The sequence below is a fragment of the Temnothorax curvispinosus genome, unplaced genomic scaffold (assembly GCF_003070985.1).
Source record: "Temnothorax curvispinosus isolate PA1 unplaced genomic scaffold, ASM307098v1 QBEX01000632.1, whole genome shotgun sequence".
Lineage (NCBI taxonomy): Eukaryota > Metazoa > Arthropoda > Insecta > Hymenoptera > Formicidae > Temnothorax > Temnothorax curvispinosus.
This window is the reverse complement of record NW_020210412.1, coordinates 47,701-63,725: the sequence shown is the minus strand read 5'-3', so window position 1 is coordinate 63,725 and position 16,025 is coordinate 47,701. Positions and strand designations below refer to the sequence as shown.

Below are 16,025 nucleotides of genomic sequence, written 5' to 3'. Positions count from 1 at the left end.
TTGGAGTGACAATTTTGATAAAATTTTGAATTGATTGTTACAAAACTAGGATTTCTATAAGGATTTTTATATATAGGAAAATTATAACATAATATTTTACAAAGGATTTAGTTCAAATCTTTTATTATGTTTATAATAATTATGCTTCCAAGTACAATTTACTTGGTTAAAACTCTTGTTAAAAAAGTTTTAATTAGAAATATACATACAGAGAGAGAGAGAGAGAGAGAGAGAGAGAGAGAGAGAGAGAGGGAGGAGGGGGTACAGCAAGATAAAATCATTGTAATAGTGAGAACAAGTATGTTACTGGGGCAATATTGGTCGATTCACTTCTTTATCTTCCATCGCTCTGTTCCCGATTCCATTCCGTGACTAACGTAGCTAATGAAACAAAAGGGGATATTTCGTCATCGTACGTCGTGTTTAATTATACGGCAACAAGAGGAGGAGGCTTTCTTATCGATAACTTTCGGTGCTCAAGCACACCGAAAAGTGAAGAAGACAGGCACTTTCGAATTCTTTGAATTAAAATAAATTTGCAACCAAGTCTCAAACAGACATCGCGTTAATCAACATTCTCAAAGAATTGTAAAGCATATCTATAAGTCTTACAAAATAACGAGAAATCCGCGTATTTGCTCACTCAGAAAGTACGACCACGTATTTTGACGGGCAAAGAGAAACCGCATATGGTAAAATTCAGTGTAAAAGTGAAACGTCGGTGCTTCTATTTGAATAAACGTTGATGTTACCACAATTTGTGGCAAAATAACTCTTGACTCTAAAGCTTGTCGCTCTTTCAACCGATGCAACATCCTGGATCTATTCTAGAAGGATGTTCGAAATTCTTTAAAAATATACGTGTACTAAGTATATGTGGAATGATAATTTTCTGTGCACGGCGCGGCGTATCGATATTCTCAAATCGCTATCGTAACGTTGAAAAAATGATCTGCCTCAATCGTGCCGCAAACTGCGGAATTGTCAGCGGAAAATGTCAGGGGAAAGGGGAAAGGAGTGCGGACGACTTAGCGATCAACGTCGGGGCGGAGTCGGCGGTATTTAGGACTCATTGTTCTTCTAGTGGTTGCCATGCATTGACTCGATAGACATGCCTACGGCTTTCTCTATCCGTCATTTGTTCCTATTCGCCCTTATATTCACCTGCCCTACAGCTTTTCTCGTGGGGAGGCACTAAGACCCTTTCTTGCTCCAATGCGATCTCTCCTTGAACTTTGGTATTTACCCTCTTGTCGCTGCTGCTTGCCGTAACGATTGACGCAGATCTACAATGATAATGACTCTAATGCGGATCTACCGAAACAGCCGTAAAGCTACCTCTCTTTCAGTGAATAAAAGTGAAATTATCAATTAATATCTAGAAGAAAAGCGACAGCTCTGCTGATTAAAGTTCTTGTCAATATTCGCGATGTTACGCGATACAAGCGTAAAGTCCGAACTTGATTCGCATTCTTCAGATATCTCCGAGACAATCTGATCATTGATCTGATCAGTGATCAATCATCGCTCGAATTCTACGCGAGCACGTTGACGTCTCGACGATTTAAAGAATTCAGAAACAAACGGAGAGGTAAATGTGTCTCCTATACACTATACCGAAATTCCGTCGCGGATGCCTTCACGAATACTGATTTCTTTGCGTTCCCGCGAGCAGAGAGCAGCAGAGCTTTTCTCCACACGCAGGCTCGCGTGTTCATCTACGTCCCATTTGTCTCCCCTCAGTATCGATCGTCAAACGACACCGACTATGAAACTCTGCGAAACTCGCGAGAGGTAACCTGTGGAATTGACAGAGCAAAAAGCTCCTTTTGGATCTGAAGTTCGGCGCGTGGAGAGATTTGCAAATTCGGCGCCCCCCAAGCACGAACGCTTGCGAATATCCGTTCTATGCAAATCGGCAACCCGCTCATGGCAAACGTGTTTGCGGACAAATTCCGCATACAAATTACCGAAAAACGATTTCTATTACGCGCCACGTATATGGATTACTATATATATAGTCTTAAAATTTAATATTCACATGTACATGCGCATATATTTAAAAAATTTATATTTACGCTTGTTCGGACTATTGAAATCGATCATTTGTTTATTTGTTTTCTATAAACGAATAATAATCAAAAAAAGTATTTTATAAATAATTTGAACATGTGTAAATTTCTTATCTTGCTACTCTTCTAATTGTGTCGCAGTCTTATTATTGTATTTGAACATCTTTAAAGTTATATTTTTTGCAAAAAATTCCGAAATTTATAATATTTGTACATACAAATTAGTTCATATAATACTAAATTAAATTTTTCTATATAACAAAAAGTGCCTTTATTTTCAAATAAAGCAATACATTTAACAATGAGCATTTTAATATAATTGACATAAGCACAGTTGAGATAAAAGTTTTGAAAAACTTTTATTACGCATTTTTATTATGACATGAAAATTAATACCTTAAATTTATATGCAATTAAAAAATTGGATTTGTACCGTAAAAAATGTTTTCATTAAAGAAACATAGGTCACGATTGAAGTTAATATTGCTATCAGCATTTTAATCCTTTTTTTTAAACTTCCGACAGTATGAGCTAAAGTACATGTAAATATTGAACGTACATCATTTTATTTATAAATAAAATCACTGAACACGAAACCAATTATATGTGCAATAACGTTTTTATATCAGACTAACAGCGGATGTCAATAAATTATCGCACATTCTATCCGCGTGCTCCAGTGAATTCGATAAATTTATACCAAGGAAAAAATAGAATGTTACAGAACGTTACTTTTATTGTCTTCAACAGTTGGATTATAGTCTGAAATTTTCCGGTCTCATCCAGGTCATGTTTATTCTGTCTATTGATCGCAGAATCACAAATAGGGTATGTAATCTACTTATGAAATCTATAAAGTTGTAGGAACAAACTGAAAACTTATCCCAGTACTTGCTTGAGCAAAGACGCAGTTAGTCGTTTTTATCTGATAGGAAGAAAAAGTGCCTAAAATGTTTATCTCCATGTTTACACGAATTAAAAATTGAATTTGGAATCGTAATATCGTGAACCACGCGAAATTTTAGAAAAATTATTAACAGTAGGAAATAAAAATTGATAAATATGTTTTGCGTAAATGCAGCTATGGGTACGTTTTGTTTAAAAATTAAAATAAAGCAATGGCGTAATATTATCAAAACAATTACAGAATATTATTACGATATAAAAAAGACGATATATCGAATACGTGGTTATACCATTGGAATGGTTCAATCAGTATTGGTTGATGAAATTTGTGATAGAATAATGTTATTACAGTATTAAAATCGTTTCTCGATAATTCTCTACGCTGTATTCATGAGCTTTCTTTCATCGTGCTCATCGATCATATCAGTCGATGCAGTCAGCTGTCTGGGAAATTAACAGCGGAGTCAGCACTTACGTAAAATGTTCTAGCATAGCTCAAAGTCAGAAAATTTTGCAGAATATTGAAACTGTGCTAAGTTCTCTCTTCATTGATTTGATGTTTGGAATTCGACATCTCAATTAGGGGAAAACCTTTAAAATACAATTTTCGATCTTTTGACAATCGCCGATTTGCACATTTGCAATAAGTGTTTTTCAATAATAGCACTTGTATAAAAAAGCTTGCTTTTAAACATTTTCTTTTTTATTGCAGTATTAAAAAACATTATTTTAAAACAAGCTTATTTTTATCTTTGCATGTCCTTTTACTTGCAAATCCAGAGTATTGAATCACGCTGAATGATATTCTGAAATACTTTCACAAGTAAAACTTTTTTAGTATAGCTATCATTATAACAGTCTCTCCTTTATGAAAATGTGCATTTGAATTCTTACTTCATTTTCCAATGATCTTACAGACGGAAGTGCGTACTCAAGTGCCTTTTTTCATCCGTCTGCACGTTTGTATATACAATTAACTTCTATGATGAGATAATTCTCTTTTGATATCCGTATGTCTTCTTCAATATACCCGTATTATATTTCTCTTATGATACATCATTCGGTCGTACCTAGTATAATACAGGTAAAATAATATAACGAAAGATTTAGATTTAATTGTTGAAAATATCCGGCAAGAGATTGCGAATAAGATCTTGTTCGCAACAGAAATCAAACTCGGCTTAGCTTTATCAGCGGAAAGAAGTGAGTTAGGAAATCTGATAAAGGAAGTGAACTAAGCGGCTTCAGGTGCATCGGATCGTTAAAAGGAAACCGAAATGCCTTCTTCGTCGACAGGCATACGGCAGCGAAATCGCAGAGACGATCGACGAGGCGTGAAATTCGTTGATAATAGACCGAGGGAACTTCTTTTTCGTCTGTATGTACATGAAGTTGCCGAATATATCCAAAGCTGCTTGGAAGAGAATTCCAAGAAAACAATAGAATAGAAAAATGTTAAAACTTGAATTGTGTCAAATACGATGATATGTTTGCAATCCTAACACATATACATCGTTTGAGTTGAATGTCACCACTTGGTGAACCAATTTTCGAGGATTAACGATTGAATATCGTTATTATCTAGAATATATTTTGTATCCAATTTTGTTGCATTAAATTTATCGATCATATTTTTGTGCATAAGTTAATCATTTATGTGGACGACGAATGCTTTCAAAAGAAGAACCAAGTAGAGTATATAAACTGGGGGCCACATTTGGACCAACCACTTTATTTGACTTTCTGTTTCTTTCTCTCTTTTTTTTTGTGTAAGAATTATAAAATAATAAAATAGGAATTTTTAATATTATTTTGAATATATATTCTTTTATTCCAAATATTTATTGAACATTTCCAGATTTTTTCGATAAAGGATATTTTAATTGGATATATATATATCTCCCTCTATTGGAAATTCCTATAAAATACCACGAAGTTATTTAAAGTTGTCAAACTTTGCGACTTAATTACCGCGTTACAATTTTCGATTAATATTCCTCATAGAGGAACGTCGGCCTCTTATTATACGCGTAAAAACTCTCGACACTATAAAATACACAAACATATAGGTTGAAAAATATAATTCAAATTTATAGTAAGATTCTGATAATATTAATTGTCATCATAATGCTTATGAATAATTGTCAAGAAAGCATATTTAATGTTAAGAATGATCATAAGAACTAAAAGCCATTCGTTTAATTTACTTTAATTTCTCGAACTATTTGTGAGGATTTTCAATAGTTTATGTCTAGAACATAATATAGTATTTATACTTATTGTAACTTGAAAGTGATTTCAAATTACAATAGTATTTATACTGATATAATGATACAAAGTATTTATATACTTATTGTAATTTAAAAGTGAAAAGTTATCGAATTTGAAACTTTTTGTATTCTTTTTTAAAAGAATAGTTAATTGTTAAATCACGGCATAAGAAAATCATGTTACATTTATCGCTGTGAACCAAAGTCGGATAGGAATTCTCTCGGGAATTTTAGAACCAAAATTTTGATTGTTTGTCAACTGCGTGTTGCCACAATTATAATTAAGGTTCACGATGGAGCTTACTCCATCATTTGCATTCGTTTTATTGACGTCGCAATATTTGGAATACTGATATAAAATGTAATATACGTTGCTGGAGATGCAGCAATTTATTAATCACGTTAACTTCAGAGGATGCAATGAGTGCTGCAAACTGAAAGCTGTTTATTTATAAATAAATGTATATTCATGTACTTAGAATCAAACATAGATAAATTAGATTATTATTTGTATGTTGTTAAAATATTGCTGTTAAAGTTATTTGCAAAAGCATTTCTATATATTATATATTTGTAAAATTAATTTGGAATTTTGTTCTATTATGTAATGTTAATCAAAATTTATTAGGAATGGGAAATATTCGTATATATTGCAAAAGTGCAAAAATATGTGCGTATAAAAGTTACATGAGAAGTCGAGATTGTGCATGAAATACATTAGATATGAAACGCATCGCATTAATTCACTTCTCGAAACAGATTGAGAATTATGGAAACTTTTTCAACTGAGTTTTATTTTTATTATCAGCGCCATAGGTCGCGTATGTATAAAAACGTAATTTGGTGCAGATAAAAAAAATTATTACAGCATAGTCGAATTTACATAGTTTGTCGGGTAACGGATAGCGATAGATAGTTATACACGAATAGCAAATAGGATCCCCTTCCGAAATCACCTAACAGTGAGTCAACTCGAACTGAGATCCGCGATCGTATATAGCCCGAAGTTGAAACTAAAACAGAAACTCGAGCCGCGCGCATCATCTGTCGAATTAAAATGTTATAACCGAAAAGCATATTAGCGCTATTAGCGCTACTATGTGTCAATATTATTTTTAGCAGCCGCGCATCGCTGGAATTTTAAACGATCGACCGATCTCGTTTCTAGCTCGCCGCAGTTTGCGAGAGTAATTGGCGGCGTAAAAGAATATTCTCTTTGAAATTTTTTGCAATAACAGCTATGTAGCGTTGCAAATTTATAAGACACATATAAATATGGAAAATGCTGCCTAAAATGCTTGAAATTGGTGTACTTGTTAGCTTGTTTGGTTTTGGCTAGGTACGATGTGCAAATTGAGAGTCACTGAGGCTTTTAAATCAGCCCCTTTCTCCCCTCGTATGTTGTTTAGTTGCTCGTTCTTCGGCCAGATAAGCCATGTTAAAAATACACCAGGACACCCCTGTCTCTCTTCTGCTCTCTTCTGCTCCGCAAAGATCTGGCCAGTACAATTCTTTTACGTTGCTCCTCTTTCCTTTCTCATTCTTATTCGCATCACTTTTCGCTTAATCTTCCTTTCCCTCCTCTGTCTCTCTCATTGGTGTCCTTCTTTCTTTTATCCTTCTTCTCAATCGTAGGAAGAAATGTCAGCGAAACAGCAGAATGAAATCTGCTGAAGGTATCTTTTCATTGGATCTGATGGCGAATAAGATGGCAAATAAGAAGGTAGTTTGATGGATAAGCGTTATGGCAGAAAAATTCAATGTCGACGCAAATGTGATTTAGAACGAAAGAAGGATAACGCAATATAGTATACAGACAGATAGACAGACGAATAGTTTCCCCATTTCTTTGAGAGAAAGAGAGAGAGAGAGAGAGAGAGAGAGAGAGAGAGAGAGAGAGAAACGCATAGAATCAAGACTAACTAAATACGAAGACATTAATTTGACTAATTACTAACATTTACTGCAAAATTTTCAAACGAAATACATATCTTCATACTGTAAATACATAAATATTAATTCTAATAACTCTAATATGGTAATATACATATAAATTAGAACTTGAATATTACACACAAATAAATAGACTGTAATTTTAATAAAATTGCTTATCTTATTAAAATTGAATGTTGTATTAAAGATTAAAATCATGTAACATGAAAACAAGTACGAGAGAAGTATACAATGCTAAAATAACAATTAGTCTCGAATGTGTTAAAAATGGGAGTTTTCTTAACTACTTTTCTTCTAATTTTCTGTTCTTTTTTTTTTTAACCAAATTTTATACAAAAATAAATTACTCTAAACATTTAATTTGTTTTTTTTTTTTAACAAATGATTTTTTTCTTGATTATCCTGTGATTTTCGGGGATTTTCATCCCTATGCAACAGCTAGACGTATTAAACATATGTATATTGACGTATGCTATAATTATAATATATATACGAAACGAAATTAATAACATACATAGGATTTCCCAAATGTTCAGCCAATTTGTGAAGGATTAGTTATAAATGATAATTTAAATATGGAAATAATCGAATATACATACATATGTACATATAAACGATAATGTAGTAGAGTATGTCACATGATGGTATTATCCACGCTTGAAAGCATTTAATAGGTCATGTTAATTAGAGGCGCGCTAACGGATGTGAATTAGCGACAGCATGAATATTATTTTCTTTCTTTCTTTCTCTCTTTATTTCTTTATCTCTTTTCCTTTTTCTTGCACATATTTTCATCTTATTTTAAAATAAAGTCTTTCAAAGAGTTTTAATCAATATTCGCCTCATTTTAATGCTCATTATTGATAATCCTGCTACGTACGCCAGTTATAGAGTTTTGTTAAAACTTTAATTTATATATACGGCGACATACAAAAATATCGTCTTTGTAGGAAATGCTAATTTTGTATCATACGGATTATACACAAAATTACGAAAAAATAATTTTAATTAACTTTCTGAGGCATATTTGTTATTTCTAAAATTCTTTTAACAATGTTTTTTTTTTATTGCATTTGTGCTGTCAAAGAAAATTTTAGAAAACTAATCAAATAATATCTAAAGATATTTAGGTAGAAAATTTGAGATATATTTATTTTGTCTGTTTAATTTAAAAGAATGAAACTTCACAAACATGAAATATTAGTAGACAAAAGCAGTATTTCTTTTTTGTCTTGTTTCGTTCCTTCTCGCCTCGTCACGAAACACTCGATTCTTTTCATGTCGACCGCCGCAATAAGCCGTCTTAAAGCTCACTTCGAGGTTCTCCTCTTAAACCTATTTCGATGAAAGGAGTACAGACCATGAGGAACAAGGACAAAGAATATAAGAACAAGCAGGCAATGAGATCAGCCGAACTCAATGTGCGTTTTTCAACGTATTAATGCACAATGACGGAATGAAGGAAAGCGACGGCATAAAACTAAAAGGAAAAAAAAGGAAAGAAATTATCGCCGACGATCGTCGCGAAACGTCCTTTCGCGTCCAAGGTGACCCAGAAAGTCATTTGAATTTAACCCGGGCTACGATAAATGGCAAACTTCGTCGACAAGCAGAATAGGACGTAGATTAACTGCGCTTTGTACCGCGGATCGATACAGTTACAATGAAACAGAAAGGCTAATGGATTTGAAACATGAATTTTTACGTTCGGTATTCCGCGAATTGAATATCCCATTTCGGTTGAGGAAGAATCCCGCAAATCGACATTTAGACATTTTATAATATAATCCGGGAGCAATTAATGTGTAAACTTTTATATTTTATATCGGTCGAATACATGTAGCGTATCACCTTTCTTGCCTTACCATTCGTAATACGCGAATTTGCTCACGAAGATTACCATACGTGAAGTAACAATTGCGATTTCGTGCTCAATTACGAAATGTAATAGCAGGACAATCCATTTACGCAAACGTGATTGCGGCCGTAGCAGCCGAAAGTAGTCTGCCGTGTCAGAACTTTCTGATTTAATATACGAGTTCCTTCGCGTTTTCCGACTATTATCGTCGGCTTTTTCGGACGATAACACCGGCTATCTAATTCTACTCGGGTTCATTTCTGGCCTTAAACCGTTTTAAGCACTCGAACTACAAGGATTTCCCTGGAGTGATCGCAGCACGGATTTGGAATTGTCCAAAATGAATATTAACATTATTCGACAATACGATTATCGCGGATTCTTAACTTCGAAATAGCTAGTTGATCCTGAACTTTATCTTTATGCATATCTCCTGTGTCGAGTCTACACGTTCGATTATCAGGCACTTATAATTTACTTTCAAGAATTTCTTTTAATTAAGTATGCACGGAGAAAATTTTATAGTAAATATTACTATGGTGTCGCACTAGCTGCGGACCATCGAGGAATTTCAAGTTAAAATACTATAATTATTGTTTTAAAAACGATAAAATAACGTAATTTTTACCATAAACATAGTAATTTAACTTAAAATTCCTCGATGGTCCGCAGCTAATGCGACACCATAGTAATATTTACTATAAAATTTTCTCCGTGTGCCAAACTTCAAAATTTGCCGCTAAAACTAATTAACTAATTATACCAGAAATAAAATTATGCTATTTCATCCGTATTTCGAGAATTACGAGAGATTGGCTCGTAATAGATTATCATCAGATTTATCTTTTAAAACGAAACTGTTTATTATATATTCTTCCATTCGCTGACATGCGCAGTTTTGACACATACGTTTCTCAAACAAATAGTATATTTTATTAAATTATATCAGATAAATCTATATATTTAAAAAATGTTGCCATAGAAACAGATAAATTCATTTGTAAATTGGAGAACATTAAAGCAATATGACTATTTGAATTTACTACTACTTCACTTGTGATTTTATATCTGCCTGATTAGATATGATATTAAATAAAAAAAAGGATAATAGTCATTGCTATAAGTATACTGTTGTCACTATTATCATCAACATCTATTCTTTTGAAAATAAAAATTGTGTTTGTCAAAGAATAATTGACTCCAAATTAAACAAAACATTTATTGTCAAAAAGTAAAGCTGGCCGACAGTAGAACATCTTGTATATTATTTTTATAAATATAATCCTGGTAATTATTTTAAACAGTTTTCGAGAGAAGAGGCCACAGGTAACTCTTAGAAAATTCTTTGTCACTACTGGGGCTCTACAGTTGCGTTTTTAAAAGCACATCAAGCTGAAGATATATCATGCTAATTTATGCATAGCATATTGTCAGTTTATAAAAGTCGACTGTTGAAAGTATTTGGTTTTAAGTACAAAGGACTCTTGAAAAATAACGACTGAAATAATAGTTCAGTTCTTTCAATTTATCACAAGATATTTTTAACGTATTGCATGTTTTACATTGTCTAAAATGTTTTCGTGAAATATCTAATATTATTAATCATTAAAGATTTTGTAAAGTCAAATTAAACATGTTTTGATGTTTTAAGTTCAGTATCGATTTTATGATTAATATTCAAGTTTCTCTCTTATTCCTCCCCCCTTCTCTCTCTCTCTCTCCTCCTGTTCCAATTTTTACATTTTAATTATATAAATGGATATTCTACATTCAACATTTTATAATGTTGAAATAATTTTATACATAATATATATAATATGGAGATATCGATATTCAGTGGTAAGTTTTCATTAATTAATTTGCGTTGCATCGTCAACTTGTATAATTGAAATTTGATAAAAGGCGGCATAATTATCAATATTATATAATTTGCTCAGATAAATAATATATTAATTAGGTATAATAGTTCAACCGAACATTCGCGAGCTTGAATTGTAATTAATCGATATTACAGCCAGACGTTTACTCCAGTAATGTTACAATATTACCGCAAATAAACGCTGTTGTTATAATTGTTATGTTTAAAAAATTATTATTTATTAATCCAGACTTTATTTAGGAACAAGTAATGATTTATAAAAAAATGTTTACTAAACAAAATACGCATAATATTATCTCTATATGATTTTCCTATGTTGCAATAGTGCGCGTTTTTTTGCGTTTTTATAAATCGTGTAAAGTTCTCAAATTTGCCTGTGTGAACACACAATAAAGCGTTACGTAACGCATTTTTCACCATTTTAATGATATATATACTGTGCAATTACAAAAGTAAAATCTTACGAAAAATAATAATCATAATATCTTAAGTATTTTATAAAAATAAAACTAATTATTTTGGAAAAAATTTTGCTTATTATTTCCGTATGCAAAAGTATCACAATAAAATCTTGAATAAATTAAGTATGTGGGCATTGGATTGTTAATAGGCTATGTTGATATATTTTTTTACAAAACATATTATTTATTAATATATCTCCAATTAATCTTAACTTCTGTAAGATATTTAATAAATTATTATACAATTATAAATTATACATTATAAAGTATACTTGCATATAAAAATAAAAGTAAAATTTTGTTTCGAGTTTTGAAACGGGATATTTGTTGAAAGCGGTGTTACTAGCAGACTTAAAAATGTGTAAAAAATAGATCGTAAAAGGCGCCATAAATAATTTTGCGCCATAATTTTCCAAGCGGCTGACAACCAGTTGAAAGGCTAAAAGCCTTTTGTCTCCAGTTTCGTTTAATCTGCGAAAAAATTGCAGCACGGACGCAATTTCGTTTTGTCGCAGCCCAATTATGACTGCGTGCTTAAATATCACACATCCCTATGTATTTTACGCTATGTATCTTTACGCTCCGACTCAATGAGATATAAGCACGTCACTCTTCTTCTGTTTAATACACATTTAGATATTTACAGTTTCATTTCTGCTGAAGAACTGAAATGAAAACTGTCTTGATACATGATATTGTTAAATTTTATAATTTTATAATTAAATCTTAAGAATCAAACTTGTTGTATTTACAATTGCAATATAATTGGGAAACTCAGATAAAATTGAGATATATACAACCCGAATTTCATTTCTTATATTTAATAATTGATTCTTGAGAGAAATATTATATGTAGGTACCTGTGTATATTAATTTTTGAAATCTTCTAAGATGAGAACGCAACGATTACGAAATTGATCGATATGATAGTGATATGTGGATACGTGTATATACGTGGTACTAAATTAACCACAAACGAAAGAAGCATAGAGAAAATTCTCGTTTTAATAGATATAGATATCTTCGCGCGCTACATATACAATAGAAGAATCGCAAACCGAGTATATCTATAGGTACCATTTGCACGAACTACAACCAACTAATGTAACTTAAGAACTCTCTTGGGGAACCATTGCCTAAGCTGCTATTTTGGGAGCAGGATCGTTCGGAATTATCGAGAATTTATTCGAACACTTGCAGACAAATTCGAAGTTAACCTAGCATGAAGTAGAAAGATGAGGAAACGAATTAGGTATTAATTTTAATGTAGCTAAAATATGAAAGAGATTTAGAGTAAATATTTAATTAGATTTTTTTAAACAAGAAATTAAAAGCTTGAAATATTAAAATCAAAATATATATAATTCTATGATCTGTTTGCATTTCTAAAGCTTAATTTGCAAAAGAATTTTTTTTCTTTTATTATTTATAATCTTAATACTACGGATATTCAGACATTTTAAAAAAACTTTCAAATTTCTCGAAGAATCAGTCATTAGAAGGTTATACAAGTCATGAGACGTCATATATAATTAGGGTTAGAATATATAAATTTAATATAATGTGAATTTAGTATTTACTCATACTTCTCATATACCAACGTTGGTATTGCGACAATTAATTCCTACGAGATCCCTTTACCGCTTGGAGGGGTCAGTACCTGGATAGCATTAAGTGCGCAAAATTATGGCTCATGTGGCGAATATTGTTGCTCGTTTCAAGATAATTTATCGCCGCTCGCATAGTTTTGAATAGAATGGTCCGGAATACGAACGCGCAGGATATGTCACAGAGAGTGAGTTCAGCAGAAAGAGATGAACGTTATTACGAAAATTAGATTTTATCCCGCTCTGCGGCGAACTATAATTGAATCAACGAAACATCACCGCGTACGCTAATATGTTCTCTCTGTGTGTATACAGAAAATCCCGGAGACAAACGGAAACGGAGAAAAATATCCTCTTACAAAAACGTTCCATGATATATACGGGACATACGCAACTATTAATAAAAATTATTTCGTCTTGTAACTACCCCTGAGAAACGTTCGCTAAATCTTTTATGTTTCCTTACGCATGAATGATAGGCATCGTTCAAATAGCGGTATGTCCTGTTCGTTGTTTCATTTAACCGACGTGCACGATGCTTGAATCTCCCATTCTCCATGCGAAATTTATATGTGCAAATATCTGCGGAATTGTAGATGCCTTATTTGCAAATTATAGAGAAGTACGAAGTATAATTATACGACACACAAAAGGAGAACGATTATTACTAATTTTATTTGCATGTATGCATTGAAAAGCTTTAACGAATAAATCTTCACATGGGTATAAACAAATAATAAAATTTCTTTTTAATAAATGTTTAATTTTAATTAGATTTTAACTTAATTCACGAAGATTTTTATTTCAATTTCAATTTTTATTGCCGAAGTACTTAAAGTTCAAAATTAAAAACTTATCTTTAATAATTTCAAACGTGGTCTTTGTTAAAAAAGAATTAGCTGTATTTTACACAAAACTGCGGCTGTATGAATATATTTGGTATAATCGGCACATAATTGAGGCTTTTCTAAAGGTTTATCGATATTGATAAACTTAACGTCATGAGATATTTGAGCAAAATGAGAATATTGGTGGCTGCTTTGTCGCTCAAAATTCAATATTATTTTCCATTTTCCATAATATAATTAATTTTTTTTTAATTACTGTTCACTTAAAAGCTGTCAGAAATTTTTGGCTTAATCCTGTGCTGCCTGGGAAAACATATGATTAAAGATAAGATATAAAGTTTTGGAAAGAAGAAGAAAAGAATTCGATATTTTTTTAGCAAGAAAATGGTCAAAGTAAAAGAAGAAAAGACTTATTTTCGGGAGTTCTCGCGGGCCGATATTATATCCTAGGGGATAATCTCACGCCAAGTGCGATCTTCCGCTCGTTTTTGTCACGTGAAAGCGCACGCTATCGCTTGGCAGTGATCCTCGAGACGATGGGGATACTTCGCCACGGCATGTGTTTCTAGGAGAGAAGTAGGATCATTCCAGGGGCGGCTCAACGTTGCTCGCGCGAATGGCGGGCCCTCGAGTATAATTAGATGTCCTAGTTTACCACGCGGCATGTCATTATGGAATCCATTCGCCAGCAGCGAATATATGTCTCCACGCGCCACCCGAGCTCGTGTTCGTTCATCGTTCGATAATATAAGCGACTCGATCTGTAAAGTAATTACGTATATATGTATATACACTTAGAAAGTTGACAGATTTGATCTGGACAACTCATACGTAATCCTTTTATTCTTAAATTCTCATGTAATCTATCCTCTTAGTACGGCATAACGTAGAGTGTGTGTGAAGCTGGCATATTATTTCGTAGAAAATCGCTTAATTATTGGGAGTTCTGATGGCTTTATTTTCAATAGTTCTACAGTTCCTGATAGAGTAAATAAATAGTTCTGGCCATTAAAGCCAAAAAACGCGTCAATACAAACTGAGACGCTATAGGTTTACGCAGCGCCTTCTGCGAAAGTTTCCGGTGCGGTATTTGTCAGATTTTAAAAGATCTATAGTTCTACATGAGTTCTAGGAAGGGTTCTGGCGATAAACATTGTTTTTTTGATTTCAAATAATTTTTATCGCCCGAGAAAGCCGCATTTACGGATATATGGGTGAGACGCTAGCCGATTTGCATGAATCTAGCATCTCAGTTTGTACTGACGCATATTTTGGCTTTAATGGCCAGAACTATTTGTTTACTCTATCAGGAACCATTTGTTATAATGAAACGTATACTGTTTTTTGAAGAGGTTTACTGCGATTAACTTGTCAATTCACTTATGACACTTTTCATCCAGGAAACCACAACATAACCGGTTTAAAGAAATTACGACATTTCTGTCCCGTGCAGCGATTTTTGCATATAGACTTAACACTATTATAATACGTAAATAACTTTTTAGGCATACTTTTTATGGGTTTAACTCAAAATCGAAATTTTTTTAATTATGACAGTATTCTTCTCGGGGTGCGATATATTAGGTAGGATTACTTTTCTGTAAAAATTTTTGTTGTAACTGTAACTATCGCAGTTGCGAATATAGACATCTCGAACACTCGAATATAATGATATTATGATATAGCGCCATAACATAAATTATAATTAAATGGCTTACGTGTACAGAAACGCAGCTACATTTTATACTTCACAATGCATATTTAGGCAAGGCTATTCTTGTCATTTTTTTTGTCCCTAAAGACTTTATAATGAACATTTTACATTCACTTTTCTTCCTTCCTTCCCGCTCGTACTTTTTTCATCGAGAATATCCCATCCATCGTTCGTGCTTCAGCGAAAACGTGCCGAGAATATTTTCATGTCATTCCATCTGCATAGGATGTTCAATGTAATGGTCGCTACAAAATTTAAATTTTTTATTTCTCGTTCGTATCCAACCTAAATTATACTTTTACACTTGGTACAATTATCTTTCCATTAATCTATCTTTACTGCGCTTCATTGCATTTAAAACTAATTAATTCGACAAATCTCTTTCTCACTCTTTTTCTTTCTACTAAAATTAAATCAAAATGTCATTTTCATAATTTTTAAAGTTTTAACATAAACA

General features: G+C 32.5%; 1 protein-coding gene across 8 annotated transcripts in view; it reads left to right on the top strand.

The window, feature by feature from the left end:
- The window catches only part of LOC112456440, a 67,403-nt gene that overhangs the window by 8,176 nt on the left and 43,202 nt on the right, over positions 1-16,025 (top strand). The gene's annotated exons all lie outside the window — the stretch shown is intronic.